The sequence below is a fragment of the Protopterus annectens genome, chromosome 1.part0 (assembly GCF_019279795.1).
Source record: "Protopterus annectens isolate FY-2018-M chromosome 1.part0, PAN1.0, whole genome shotgun sequence".
In the NCBI taxonomy this organism is placed as follows: domain Eukaryota; kingdom Metazoa; phylum Chordata; order Ceratodontiformes; family Protopteridae; genus Protopterus; species Protopterus annectens.
The window spans coordinates 230083174-230098268 of record NC_056725.1 but is presented as its reverse complement, the minus strand read 5'-3'; positions in this window follow the sequence as shown (position 1 = coordinate 230098268).

Below are 15095 nucleotides of genomic sequence, written 5' to 3'. Positions count from 1 at the left end.
TGGCATTTTGGTTTTGCTGTTGCAAATTGAACATGCTAGAGTTTCTTTCTCTATATCTTTGGACATAGAAGGCCAAAATACTATGCCTCTTGCCCTTGTTTTGGTTGAATCAGTACCTGTGTGACCACAATGTAAAATCTTGATATATTCCTTTTGAAATGCTCTAGAAATCACCATATTGGACCTTTCATGATGCTTCCATCCTCCATCATGAGCTCATCTCTGTAAGGAAAATAGTGCTGAATGTCAAATGGTAAACTGGTTTGTTGTGTTGTCCATCCTTGACTGATAAGATTTGTTAGCTTCTGATGAATTGGGTCTGAAGCTGTGTGAATTCTTAGTTCATCAAGGTGTGATGACGAACAATTTCTGACTTCCATGACTTCAAAGACTGCTGTTTTATTTTTATGCTGCTCTGACATTTGTCTGGGTTCATGTGACGAAGCATCAGCAAGGTACAAGTATTTGCCCTTTTTGTAAGTATGATTGAAATTGTACTTCTGTAATTTTAACATCGTGTGTTGCAATCACACTGGGGCTGTATGCACTGGCTTTTTCAAAATTGTCATTAGTGGTTGGTGATTAGTCTCTGTTTGGATAGGTCTGCCATAAATATAATAATTGAACTTAAAACATGCGAACACTACTGCCAAAAGTTCTTTCTCTATTGGTGCATAATGCATCTCTGTTTCAGTTAAAACTCTTGATGCAAAGGTTACTGGTATGCCTTCCTGCAAACATGCTGCACCAAGGCCGTACTTTGAAGCATCACAAGAAAAAGTTACGGGTTTGTGAATATCATGAAATCTCAAGATGGGTGGACTAGCAATTTTCTGCTTCAGAATATCAAATACTGTATGGTGTTGTTCCAACCTGGACCAGTTTACATTTTTGCACATCAACTTACATAATGGTGCAGAAAACTCACTCAAGTCTGGGATGAACTTTCCTAAATAGTTGGCCATACCTAGAAAACGTTGCAAAGATGTGACATTCTCTGGAACTGACATTTAAAGAATTGTTGCAATGGGTAGAAAGGAAAACTGGTTATAAGAACTGAACTGGTAAACAAATGTCTTTACAGAAAAATTCAGAGAATTAAACATTTCTGAGGAAAACAGTTTGAGATTTATTTCACAAGCAAATTTCAGAGCAAAGAATTACCCAAATAATTTCCCACAAAAAGATTTAATCAAAACCAAAAATTACTGAAACAATTTAAAATCATCCACTTTTAATAGCAATTATGAAATAACCACAAAAGATTTGTTAAAATGGGAAAAGTTGAAATATAACGGCAGAAATGATTCCAAATGACTTATAAAAAATCTGATCTACCAAAATGTAAATAAATGAGAAAATTTTGTTTTTATTAACAATGAAGATTTGGTTTGGGTCAATGAAAAAATTTTAAAGAGGCTTTTTTTGCCCCTAGAATTACCCTTTTCCCAGAAAACAGGTTGGAAAATTTGGGCATGACCCGCGGGGCAGTACCTCATCTACTGTATGTATTGATGATGAGGACATTTAAGTGCTTTATTTAAGTGTCTTGGATCAATACATATTCAAATATCATCTCAGCTTTTTTTATGAGCTACAACCATGGAGGATACTTATTCAGTCGGTTCTTCTACTGGATTAAGGACACTTAAACTCACCATTTTGTATAGTTCTGCTTTTACTCTGTTATGCACTGCTACTGGAATCTTCCATGCTGGTCTGACAACTGGACTTACTTCATGGTTTAACTTCACAGAATATGTGACAGGACGTTTACCAAGATCATCTTTGAAAATATCAGCATATTCACTAAAACTATTCTGTGTAAAACTATCTTTGTTATTCAGACTTCTACGGTGAACTTCTTTATTAAATGAAATCAGTTCCATTCTCAGACTGAATTTGAGGGCTTACAGTGACTGCATGTGTCTTTGACTATGTAAAATGGCAAGTCATAACCGTTTCCACCAGAATGGCATGAAGGAACTACAGCACCTTCAGTATGAATCTCTTCACCACCATAAGCAATTTGTTTTGCACACTTTGCTGAATCAAGTTTATCACCAACTTTTACCTTAGCAAACATTTATGCTGCTATAACATTACACTTAGATCCAGTGTCTACTTTAAGCTCTACAGGTTTCTCATTAATTTGTAGAGTACAAAATATTTCTCTCTTTGCTGAAAACTGATAGTCTACTGTGTTAACTGTTTCATTGATCACAGAGACACCATCAACATAGAAAGTTTGCTTACAGCTCTCGGAGTTTGCTACAGTCTCTATCTCACCTCCTTGCTTCTTTGGATACTTTCTTTCAACATATGTCTGTTGCACTTTAGACTTGCACAGCCTTTTGAAATTATTTCACTTTTTACATCTGTGACATTGCTGACCAAAAGCTAAACACTTTTCACATTTAGGTTCATGACTGTCTCCACAACTGTGACAGTTACCAATGAGGTTGGGTGTGGCACTGCCCTTCGGTTTATATTTCGTTTTCATCTTAACTTTTCATTGTACACTATCAATATTCACACTAGCAGATACTGCAAACATGCTTTTCTCATTTGTAAGCATATTCATATGCATTTATGTAACCTCGTGTATTTGACAAATCTCAATGGCTTTGCTTAATTTTAATTCTCTATCTGGAAGTAACATCTTTCTCACTGTATCATTATTAACACCACATACAAGATGGTCTTTTATTAACTCATCTCTTAGATCAGCAAATCTGCATGTTTTAGCTTTATTTCTTCAGTAATGTATGCTGCAATAGTTTCACCAGGTTTTTGATTTCTTGTGTATAATTTGTGCCTTTCCTTTGGAATATTTGGGTCTACTTTATGTGCTCGAAGTCCGAGAATATCGAATACGATATTGTCGACACGAGTACACCAAAAGCACAAAACATTGAAAATGTAAACAAAAATCTCTGTAGGTGGAGATTTCCATTTACTTCAATGTAGTGCAATCTTAGAGTTGGTATATTTAAATAGCGGGTGTGCAGGGCTTGCGCCTACACTAGTTTAAATTTTTTTTGTGTATTTTTTTTTTGGACTTCGATTGTTTAATAGTTTGATGCATATGGTTCGATCCATATTCATTTGAGCTATTAAACGTTCAAGGTCCTAAAGTAGACCTGAATATTCATTTGATTGCTACATATTTCTCTAAATTTACATTTTAAGCACTTAGAGTTTTCCCCTGTTTCAGCCTGTATCACAATATGGCAGTTCTCCCCCTCCCCTGCATACACAGCAGGTGCATACGCAAATGAACGTTCTCAATCAGTGGCCTCTGAGACAGCTAAATTGAGAAGTATAAATGCTCTTGTACATGCGACTTTATCAGAAAGTTCAGCCTGTATGGCAATATCATATTCTTGTTCAAACACTTGCCAGTTCTCTGCAATATTAATATCAAACACCAGCGGCTCAGGTCGACGAAATCCCTCTACTATAAAAATAAAGTTTTTTAAACACAAGTATAGACCTGGTACTTGTAATGTTGCTCAAATGCACAACAATATCTCTGAAAATTCTGTATTTTAACACTGTGAAAACCTTGAACACTCTGGACACTTCCGACACTTCAAAAAATGTTAGTTTCTGTGAAAAAGTTGTACATTGCAAAAACAATGGATGTTATAGCCATTTCAAGCATTTTAAAGATTTTGGAGATTATTTCCAATATTTTAATCATCATGTTGCTAGTTCTGAAATTTCGAATAAGACTGTAATTATTTTGAACACTTCGAATGCTATACCACATGTTTAGCAACTGAAAATCATTTAAAATGAATTGAAGTATCTTTCAATAACTGCTGACTTGTTTGCAAATGTGCCCCTGTGTATTACTTCACTTCTAAGTGTGTGCTTCATGGTTTGCAAGCTGCTTCAACTACGGATCCTATTCTGACACTGTGTCACATGTCTCTTGTATTCAGAAGAGACACTGAGGCATGAGATAAGTTCAAACAGTTTATTGTACATAAACACATCAGGAACTGTAACTGGAACATATACTTTGAATTGCATATGCTTACTGACTGACTCATTACTTCTAACACACTCACATATGCATCTTCATTCAAGATAGCACTCACACTGAATGACTAAACAAAATGGCACTGATCTAGCATGTGTTCAGTAACTTATATGCATGTGCTATCTAGCTACAGTGGCTGACTAGGTACAATATAAAATATTGTACATCCTGATCTACAATAATTAGTACAAAAGCATATACTACATAGTAGACTGTAGACTGTTAACATGGATAATAATGATGAGAAAAATTACATGATAAAACAGAAATAAGAGAATGTATTTTTCAAAGGAAATGAAGGGCAAGGCTCTTTATTCACCCCTCACCAACCAAGTGACTAAGCAGCTCACCCTACTATTCCAGGCGTAAAGGAGACGCATTGTGGCGCACTCTCCAGTCCAGCTGGGTGAATACCAAGGTATCACCAGAGGCGAGAAATGCTACAACTGCCGTAACGACCGGCCTACGAAACACTAACCATATTCAGAGATACGGTATACGGCCTAATTGGAAGCTAAGCTGTCTCCACCAAGACTGGAACAGACAGTCAAGTGGAGAAGGTTAACACTTGCAGCACACACCACACGAGGTACTAAAGAGCAGCACTGGCGAAAATACACATAAATTACGCAAAATCATGCCGGGCTCTAAAAATGAAAACCTGCGAAGCGTCAAGAGGACCTTAGAAACAGACACCCAAACAGCCTGCGCTTCCTTATCACAGAAGCCAGACGGCACGCAAAGGCACAAAATCCGGTGGTGCTGCACAATCCTGCAGCCCGCCCAAGGTGAAATAGCATACCTAACACTGGTAATGGAATTTGACTCTATAGTCAGGCACACTGGCGTCCACTCCACTAGGCTGGTTAAACGGGGTTATTGTTAACTGCCTTTTGAGGCCAGAATCCGCCCACATAACACAAACGCTCGAGCCACTTCAGAACAAGTACAAATATGACTCTGTCATTGATCATGGTAATTGTGAATGACCTATAGGGGCATTACCTCCTGGACTACATGAAAGAGACATGGAAGAATACGTTCCATTGCAATACAGGCCTAGTATACAGGCCCTGACCCTGGTAGCATCCTGCCCTCACCAAGAATGATATACCGGTATAAAAAGAAAAATGATCCAATTTCAACAATTGGCTAAACTGCCGGTGTCACGGAACAAAGGTCGAACGTCCTGGCCAGCCTGGGATGACGTAACCGACAAAACCACATTGCTAGACGAGATGGCTTGCGCTGTCACTCTAGAACAGAATACTTTGGCTGAGCTCTTGCTGCCCCAATGCCTTTTAGGTGGAAACCAAAGTCAAACCCACCTCCATAAACAGTACAATTAACAAAAACTGGGGTTTATGCTACTCAACGCAGGAGTTTAAAATTTCAAATGCACATGCCGAAGCACTCCTCCATTTATGGAAACGTCAACATCTGTGCAGTAACTAGCAGAGCCTGGTTCAAAGCATCCAAGAAAGCACCGGCGCTACTTCAGGCTACAACTCATACCACGTTTGGCCCGCAGAACCCACGGGACCGAAACAAAAGGAGGATCATATCCATATTCATCAAGGATACCCACCACCTCTAGGTTAGTGGAGCAACGCACTGATACCTCTGAGATCATCCATGTGCAACTAACGTAGACAAATCTACCAATGCAAATTATGGCCTACTACAGATCACCCTCTATGATGACCCCAGGACTATACTTCCAGGAACCTGGAAAACACCCCTTAGCCGATCCCTACTGGACACCCTGATGTTGGGCAATTTCAATTACCCTACCATTCACTGGGGAAGCTGCGAGTACAAGATTCCCGGGCCAAGCGGCTTCCTGGAATTCATCAACTGAAATGCCCTAAGATCAATACCAATGCCAAGCTTCGCCTACCAAGGGGTGAAAACATATTGGACCTGGTCATCACCAACGCCAAGGCAACGGGTGTTTCACACTTACAGGGGCAACCCTGTCACTGGCGTTGGTCGGACCATAAACTAATAATCACTCTGGGTGTCCACCCACCACCACCCCCAACTAAAGAAACCACAGTAAAAAAATTTCTAAAAACCAAACTTCACCTTGCCGCTTAAGACAGGGGGTGGTGAAGTTTCACAGCCACCAGCTAAAGGATAATGCTGCCCAAGATGAAGAAGCTACAAATGCTCTATGAAGGCACCACAAGGTCATGTGGATCATGTCATCCCCTGAAATAAGACTCACTCCTCTAAGAAAGGAAACCAGTTTGGTGGTGGTTACCTGCAATGAAGCGGGCTATACCTGATAGAAGGAGGAAACTAGTTCAGAAAAAGGAATAGCCAAATCCAAGAGGAAATCCCTGATCGGTATCAGTAAGAAACTAAGGTCCCTCATGAAATCATCCAAAGTTAACTTCGAAGAAAAATAGTTGTGTATTTTTTTGGACTTCGATTGTTTAATAGTTCGATGCATATGGTTCGATCCATATGCATTCGAGCTATTAAACTTTCAAGGTCCTAAAGCAGACCTGAATAGTCATTTGATTGTTACATATTTCTCTAAATTCACATTTCAAGCACTCAGGGTCTTCCCATGTTTCAGCCTGTATCACAATATGGCTGTTCTCCCCCTCCCCTGCATACACAGCAGGTGCATACACAAATGAACATTCTCAATCAGTGGCCTCTGAGACAGCTAAATTGAGAAGTATAAATGCTCTTGTACATGCGACTTTATCAGAAAGTTCAGCCTGTATGGCAATATCATATTCTTGTTCAAACACTTGCCAGTTCTCTGCAATATTAGTATCAAACACCAGCGGCTCAGGTAGACAAAATCCCTCTACCATAAAAATAAAGTTTTTTAAACATAAGTATAGACCTGGTACTTGTAATGTTGCTCAAATGCACAACAATATCTCTGAAAATTCTGTATTTTAACACTGTGAAAACCTTGAACACTCTGGACACCTCAGACACTTCAAAAAATCTTAGTTTCTGTGAAAAAGTTGTACATTGCAAAAATAATGGATGTTATAGCCTTTTCAAGCATTTTAAAGATTTTGGAGATTATTTCAAATATTTTAATCATCATGTTGCTATTTCTGAAATTTCGAATAACACTGTAATTATTTTGAACACTTTGAATGCTATGCCACATGGTTGGCAACTGAAAATCATTTAAAATGAATTTAAGTATCTTTCAATAACTGCTGACTTGTTTGCAAATTTCCCCCTGCGTATTACTTCACTTCTAAGTGTGTGCTTCATGGTTTGCAAGCTGCTTCAACTTCAGATCCTATTCTGACACTGTGTCGCATGTCTCTTGTATTCAGAAGAGACACTGAGACATGAGATAGGATCAAACAGTTTATTGTACATAAACACATCAGGAAATGTAACTGGAACATATACTTTGAATTTCATATGCTTACGGACTGACTCATTACTTCTAACACACTCGCATATGCATCTCCATTCAAGCTAGCACTCACACTGAATGACTATACAAAATGGCACTGATCTAGCATATGTTCAGTAACTTATATGCATGTGCTATCTAGCTACAGTGGCTGACTAGGTACAATACAAAATATTGTACACCCTGATCTACAGTAATTAGTACAAAAGCATATACTACATAGTAGACTGTAGACTGTTAACATGGAAAATAATGATGAGAAAAATTACATGATAAAACAGAAATAAGATAATATATTTTTCAAAGGAAATGAAGGGCGAGGCTCTTTATTCACCCGTCACCAACCAAGCGACTAAGCAGCTCACCCTACTATTCAGGCATGACCAAAGGGCAACTTCAGGTGCAATCTCCAGTCCAGCTGGTGAATCAGGGTATCCTGAGGCAATGTTACAACTGTATCATGTACACAGACAACCCTCTCCTCTTACCACAAAACACTAACATATGCGAGAGATGCAATTATACAGCCTAACTGGAAGCTACGCTGTCTCCACCCAAGACTGGAACAGACAGTCAAGAGGAGAAGGTTAACACTTGCAGCACACCTCCAGCCACACACAGACCTACTAAAACAGCTCTGGCAAAAAATACACATAAATACACAAAATCATACTCAGAAGCTCTAAATAAAAACCTACAAAAGCATCAGAGACCTCCAAAGCAGACACCCAAGCAACCTGCACTTCCTGTCACAAACCAGACAACACATAAAACACAAAATCAGTGTGCTGCACAATCACAGCCCTTAAGGTGAAATAACATACCTAATACACTAGTAATAGGTGGCTCTATAGTCAGGCACACTGACATCCCACTCACTAGGCTGGACAAGCAGAAGGTTACTGTTAACTGCCTGTCGGGAGTCAGAACCCGCCACATAACACAAGCACTCAGGCCACTTCAGAACAAGTACAAATATGACTCTGTCATTGATCATGTTGGTGTGAATGACCTGAGACGTACCTCCCTGGACTACATGAAAAGAGACATGGAAGAGCTCTCTGATCATGCAGCCCAGGCTGGTATGACCCTGACCCTGAGTAGCATCCTGCCCTCACCAAGAATGATACCTCGGTATAAAGAAAAAATGATCAATTTCAACAATTGGCTAAGCTTCTGGTGTCATTCAAAGGTGATCCAGCGTCTGTCAGCCTGGGATGACATGCTCGACAAGCCACATTGCTAGACAAGAGATGGCTTGCACCTGTCACTCCTAGGCTTTAGAATACTGGCTAAGGCTCTTGCTGCCCCCATAATGCCTTTTTTAGGCAAGGCTCAAAAGTCAAACCCACCTCCATAAACAGTACAATTAACAAAAAACTGAGGGTTATGCTACTCAACACCAGGAGTTTAAATTTCAAAATGCACATGCTCGAAGCACTCCTCAGTATGGAGAACGTCAACATCTGTGCAGTAACTGAAACCTGGTTCAAGCATCCAGAAAGCACCCCAGCACTACTAGGCTACAACTCATACCACACGTTTCGGCCACAGAACACGGACCAAAACAAAAAAGGAGGGGATGTATCCATATTCATCAAGGATACCTACACCTCTAGGTTAGTGGAGCAGCATGATACCTCTGAGATCATCCATGTGCAACTAACATCGGGCAAATCTGCAATGCAAATTGTGGCCTGCTACAGATCACCCTCTATGACCCAGGACTACCACTCCACTTTTCAGGAGACACTGGAAAACATGACGATCCTACTGGACACCCTGATATTGGGCAATTTCAATTACCCTACCATTCACTGGGGAAACTACTCGAGTACAAATTCCCAGGCCCAGCGCTTCCTGGAATTCATCAACTGAAATGCCCTAGATCAGCTGGTAAACTCGCCTACCAGAGGTGAAAACATATTGGACCTGGTCATCACCAACATGAGCAACAGGTGTTTCACACCTGAGGGCAACCTGTCACTGGTTAGATCAGACCATAAACTAATCACTCTGGGTGTCCACACCCCACCACCACCCCCAACTAAGGAAACCACAGTAAAAAAATTTCTAAAGCAAACTTCACCTTACTTAAGACAGAGGTGGTAAGTTTCACAGCCACCACGCTAAAGGATAATGCTGCCCAAGATGAAGAAACCTTTACAAATGCACTCTATGAGCACCTACAAGGATGCATGGATCATGTCATCCCTAGCAAAACCAAGACTCACTCCTCTAAGAAAAGGAAACCAGTTTGGTGGACCCCTGCAATAAACAGGCTATACAATAGAAGGAGGAAACTAGTTCAGAAAAAAGGCAAATCCCAAGAAGGAAAGTCATCCCTGATCAGTATCAGTAAGAAACTAAGGTCCCTCATGAAATCATCCAAGACTAACTTCGAAAGAAAAATAGCCAAGGATTCAAAAGATAACCACAAAGCCTTCTTTAGCTATGTTAAGAATCTAAGTGGCAACTCACAGATATGCACTGAACTAGTACAAAATAGCACAAAATATACTGAACCTACTGATATTGCCAACATCCTGGCAGATAGATTCAGTGCAAACTTCACCCCCCTCTCACCTCCAAAAGGGCCCACAACAATATCAGAAAAGTGTAGTGTCCCAGAAATCACAGATGTACAGGTGAAAGCAGCACTTTCAAAAGCCAAAAACACAGCGTCAATGGGACCAGATGGTGTCCCAGGCTGTGTCTTGCACGAACTATAGAAAGAACTAACCCCCCCACCTAAACACACTGTTCAACTTCACCCTCTCCACAGGCTACATGCCCATAGAATGTCGCACAGCAACGGTTATTCCTCTCCACAAAGGAGGGGCCTGGTCTGCAAGGCTATGGAGTGCATCATCATGGAATTCATTAACAAAGACATTGGGAACCTCCAAACACTTGATCTGACCCAGTTCGGCTTTGTTATGGGCAGATAATGCCTATTAAACCTGGTTGACTTCTTTGAGACAGTCACCAAGGCCATAGATGAGGGAAAGGTGGTTCATACAGCCTACCTTGACCTCGCCAAGACTTTCAACACTATTCCCCACTCGGGTATTACAGAAAAACTCACCAGCCTGAATTTAAACCCCTACATCGCGAGATTGGCTGCCTACTGGCTTACAGACAGAACTCACATGGTAAGAATAGTGGGCTCCAGGTCCAACTCTAAACCAGTCACAAGTGGTGTCCCGCAAGGCTTGGTCCTGGGACCCCTACTGTTTGGCATATACTTCTCAGAAGTACAGGCAAACACAGGAGGACTATGGCTAACCAAGTATGCCGATGACTGCAAACTGGGAGCCACAATTGACTCTCTTGCTGACACGGACATCCTCCAAAAGGGCCTTACTGAGATGGGCACCTGGTGTCAAAGTCATGGCCTCAAGCTAAATGCCAAAAAATGCATAGTCATACCGTTTGGGAAAAACAAAACACCCATGAATTACCACATAGGTGGCAGCCCCCTTAATACAGAAGATGTAATAAGAGATCTGGGGACCCAGGCACATAGTAATCTCTCCTTTGACAATCATATTGCCAAAGTAGCTAGGAAATCCTTCTATGTGGCTCATCTAATTACTAAAGGGTTCACATCTAGAAATAAAGAGGTTATAGTGCCCGTCTACTCATCACTCATTAGACCCATCATAAAGTACAATGCCCCATTTGGGATGTACCTCACAAGACACTTCCAACAGCTGGAAAGACCACAAAAGTACCTCATCAAGAGGATTACTGGCCTCAAACATATGTCCTATGCAGCCCGACCAAAAAAACTCCGGCTGTACTCAGTGGCATATCACTTACTCAGAGGTGATCTCTGCCTGACTTACAAAGCCATGTCCAACTCAGAATTGATGGACATGCTCCACCTAAAGAAATCCAAGTCACTGTGAGCCACACGTTCTAGTCAGCTAAACCTCACCACAACAATAAATAGAACATGTTGGAGGGATAGATTCCTGTCACAGAGACTCCTCATACTTTGGAACAAAATTCCAAATTACATCAGGCAGAGCCCCTCACTAACACTCTTCAAGAGAAACCTTGACAAGTGGATGGGTAACAGAAAATACACCCCTGGGATCACTTCATTGGCTCTGCTTGGCAGAGTATCAGTTAATTAATCAATGGGGTGGCGAAAGCCGACACACTCTGGCTAGGCTTATAAATGCACTTGGGCAGAGGGCCTAGTACCTACCTATGAACCTATGAACCTATGCAGCATATTTGGAGGGAAGAATGGGCAGAGAAAAAGGGTAATGTGACTTGCAGATGAGGACAAGTTGCCTGGGTGGATAGTGCTTACAGTAGCTGTGTAGAGCAAGGACATTTGCTTGAACTAAATTATAGAGCCACATAGTTGACTGCATGGATAGCAGTTATGGCAGGGGATAGATCAGGTCTGCTATACATGATCAAAATTTCAAAAAGCCGAAACCCATATGGCTGAGACCATATGTTCGAAATTTCAAACGTGCAAAAAAAAAAAAAAAACTACCTACACGTTGCTCTCACACCCCCTGCTCTTTAAATATACCAACTCCGAGATCACACTACAGTGTGGAAAATGGAAATTTTCCCATTCCGCACCATAGGGAGCTGTCCGTTCAGAACGTTCAAACTTCCAAAAGTTGATCATATGGTCTCGGCCATATGAAAATCAGCCTTTTGGAAGTTTGATCATCTGTAGGGGACCCAGTACATCACACTAAGGATCTTTATTCTTCTTCTTTCGGCTGATCCAATTAGTGGTCACCACAGCGGATCAACTGTTTCTTCCTGTCCTCTGCATCTTGCTCTGTCACACCAACCACCTGCATGTCCTCTCTCACCACATCCATAAACCTTATCTTAGGCCTTCTTCTTTTCCTATTACCTGGCAGCTTCATCCTTAGCAACTTTTTCACAATATACTCTGCTTCCCTCCTCAGCACATGTCCAAACCAATGTAATCTTGCCTCTCTGGCTTTGTCTCCAAACCTTCCAACCTGAGCTGACCCTCTAATATACTTATTCCTATTCCTGTCCATCCTTGTCACACCCAGTGCAAATCTTAATATCTTCAATTCTGCCACGTCAAGCTCTGACTCCTGCCTTTTTGTCACTGCCACTATCTCCAACCCATATAACATAGCTGGTCTCACTATCCTCTTGTAGACCTTCCCTTTCACTCTTACTGGTACTCGTCTGTCACAAATCGCTCCTGACACTCTTCTCCACCCACTCCATCCTGCCACCCACTCCATCCTGCCTGTACTCTCTTCTTCACCTCTCTTCCACACTCACCATTACTCTGAACTGTTGATCCCAAGTATTTAAAGTCATTCACCTTCACCTCCTCTACTCCCTGCATCCTCACCATTCCTCTATCCTCCCTCTAATTCACACACACACACATATTCTGTCTTAGTCCTGCTGACCTTCATTCAACTTCTCTCTAGAGCATATCTCCACCTCTCCAGGGTCTCCTCCACCTGTTCCCTATTCTTACTACAGATTGCAATGTCATCTGCAAACATCATAGTCCACGGGGACTCTTGTCTGATCTTGTCTGTCAACCTGTCGATCACCATTGCAAATAAGAAAGGGCTCAGAGCTGATCCTTGATGCAATCCAACCTTCACCTTAAACGCATCCGTCACTCCCACCGCAGAGCTCACTGCTGTCACACTACCCTCGTACATATCCTGTACCACTCTTACATACTTCTGATACTCCCGACTTCCTCATACAATACCACAACTCCCTGTCATATGCTTTCTCTAAGGCCACAAAGACACAATGTAACTCCTTCTGACCTTCTATGTACTTCTCCATCAACACTCTCAGAGCAAACATCGAATTTGTAGTGCATGAAACCATACTGCTGATCACTAATCATCACCTCCCTTCTTAACCTAGCTTCCACTACTCTTTCTCATAACTTCATGCTGTGACTGATCAATGTAATCCCTCTGTAGTTACTACAGCTCTGCACATCACCTTTATTCTTAAAAATTGGTATCAAAACACTTTTTCTCGATTCCTCAGGCATCCTCTCACTTTCCAAGATTTCATTAAACAATCTAGTTAAAAACTCCACTGCTATTTCACCTAAACACCTCCATGCTTCCACAGGTATGTCATCTGGACCAATAGCCTTTCCAGTCTTCATCCTCTTCATAGCTATCCTTACTTCCTCCTTGCTAATCCACTGCACTTCATGATTCGCTATCCGCACATCATCCAGCCTTCTCTCCCTCTCATTCTCTTCATTCATCAGCCTCTCAAAGTACTCTTTCCATCTGCTCAACACACTCTCCTCTCTAAATGGTGAATAATGTGTGTGAAGCTGAGTGAAAATCATATGTTTCCATTTTGCAGAAGGTAAATGTAAAGCTCTCTGATTTGGATATAGCCATGCAGTATTTCTTATCCTCTTATATTATATAAATAAATATCCATGTAGCTACCAGTGTAATTGTAGAATACTGAATGTTCCCTAGCAATCCTATTTCTGGGTGTTTAGCAGTAACAAAGTGAGTGCTAGTATACTTTCTTTTGAACAATGTACAAACATTTATTTGTGTGTACCAATGCCATGCTGTGTGTGTACGTTACAGTAAGTGAGTGGATAACAGTATGGGATACTGGGTTTTTAGTTACTGCACAGCACTTGTTTTGAGATCATATGTTTTATAGAAAAGATTTTAAAAAGTAAACACAGTAATAAAGTGACAGCAAACATTAAGGAGATGATTGATCCAAGCTTGGCATATATCCCATTCCAGAAGTGTAACAGCCTAAAGCAAAATGTGCATGCTGCTCTGATGACAATATGTGCTCACTGAAAACAACAGCATGGCGAGGTGATAATATAGTTAATGCACTGCCTGAAGCTACAGTCTTGCACTGAAACCACATTCAAAACTGGTAGCAAAAGCTGCAGCAGCATGAAAAAGGTAAGACACATTAGGGTCATCACAGTCTAAAAGCTGCAGCTCTCATTATGTGAACAGCGACAACACAAGTGCCATGGTACTATACCACTAGCTGATCTGAAGAACAGAATTAAGTGTGTTGGAAGGAAGAATCTTTGGAATTATGCTAATACACTTGGATTTCCAGCATGGGAGAAAGGGAGTACCATTATTCCAACCATAAAAACAAGAGACAGGAAAAATCCTGCATACTATCGCATGATAGTTATATTGGTTACTTACAAAATATTCAAGCCTTAGTTTTCAGTAAGCTCAAGAAAAGTACAATATTGAAGGATGGCGTAGAATTGGTCTGTCCAGGCTTCAACTTGCCTATGTGAATAAAATGTTTACATAGCAACATGCATGCGTCCTGTTGCAGCATCTTATAGAAATATATGTATAATTATGAAAACAGAAACTATATTGTTCATGGATCTGGATACTGCATTTGATAACCTTTGTAGAGAAATGCTATGGGCTGTTTTCATGAATCAACCTGACTTACTGAATTTCTTTTCTGCTTTGCACAAGAACAACTGTGATACTTAAGGCATTAAAGAGTAGAAATTATATAAAATATTTTTTAGTGAAAAGGGTGTACCTTAAGGAAACACTATAGTAGTTTGGATAGTTATAATATTCACAGGCATTCAAA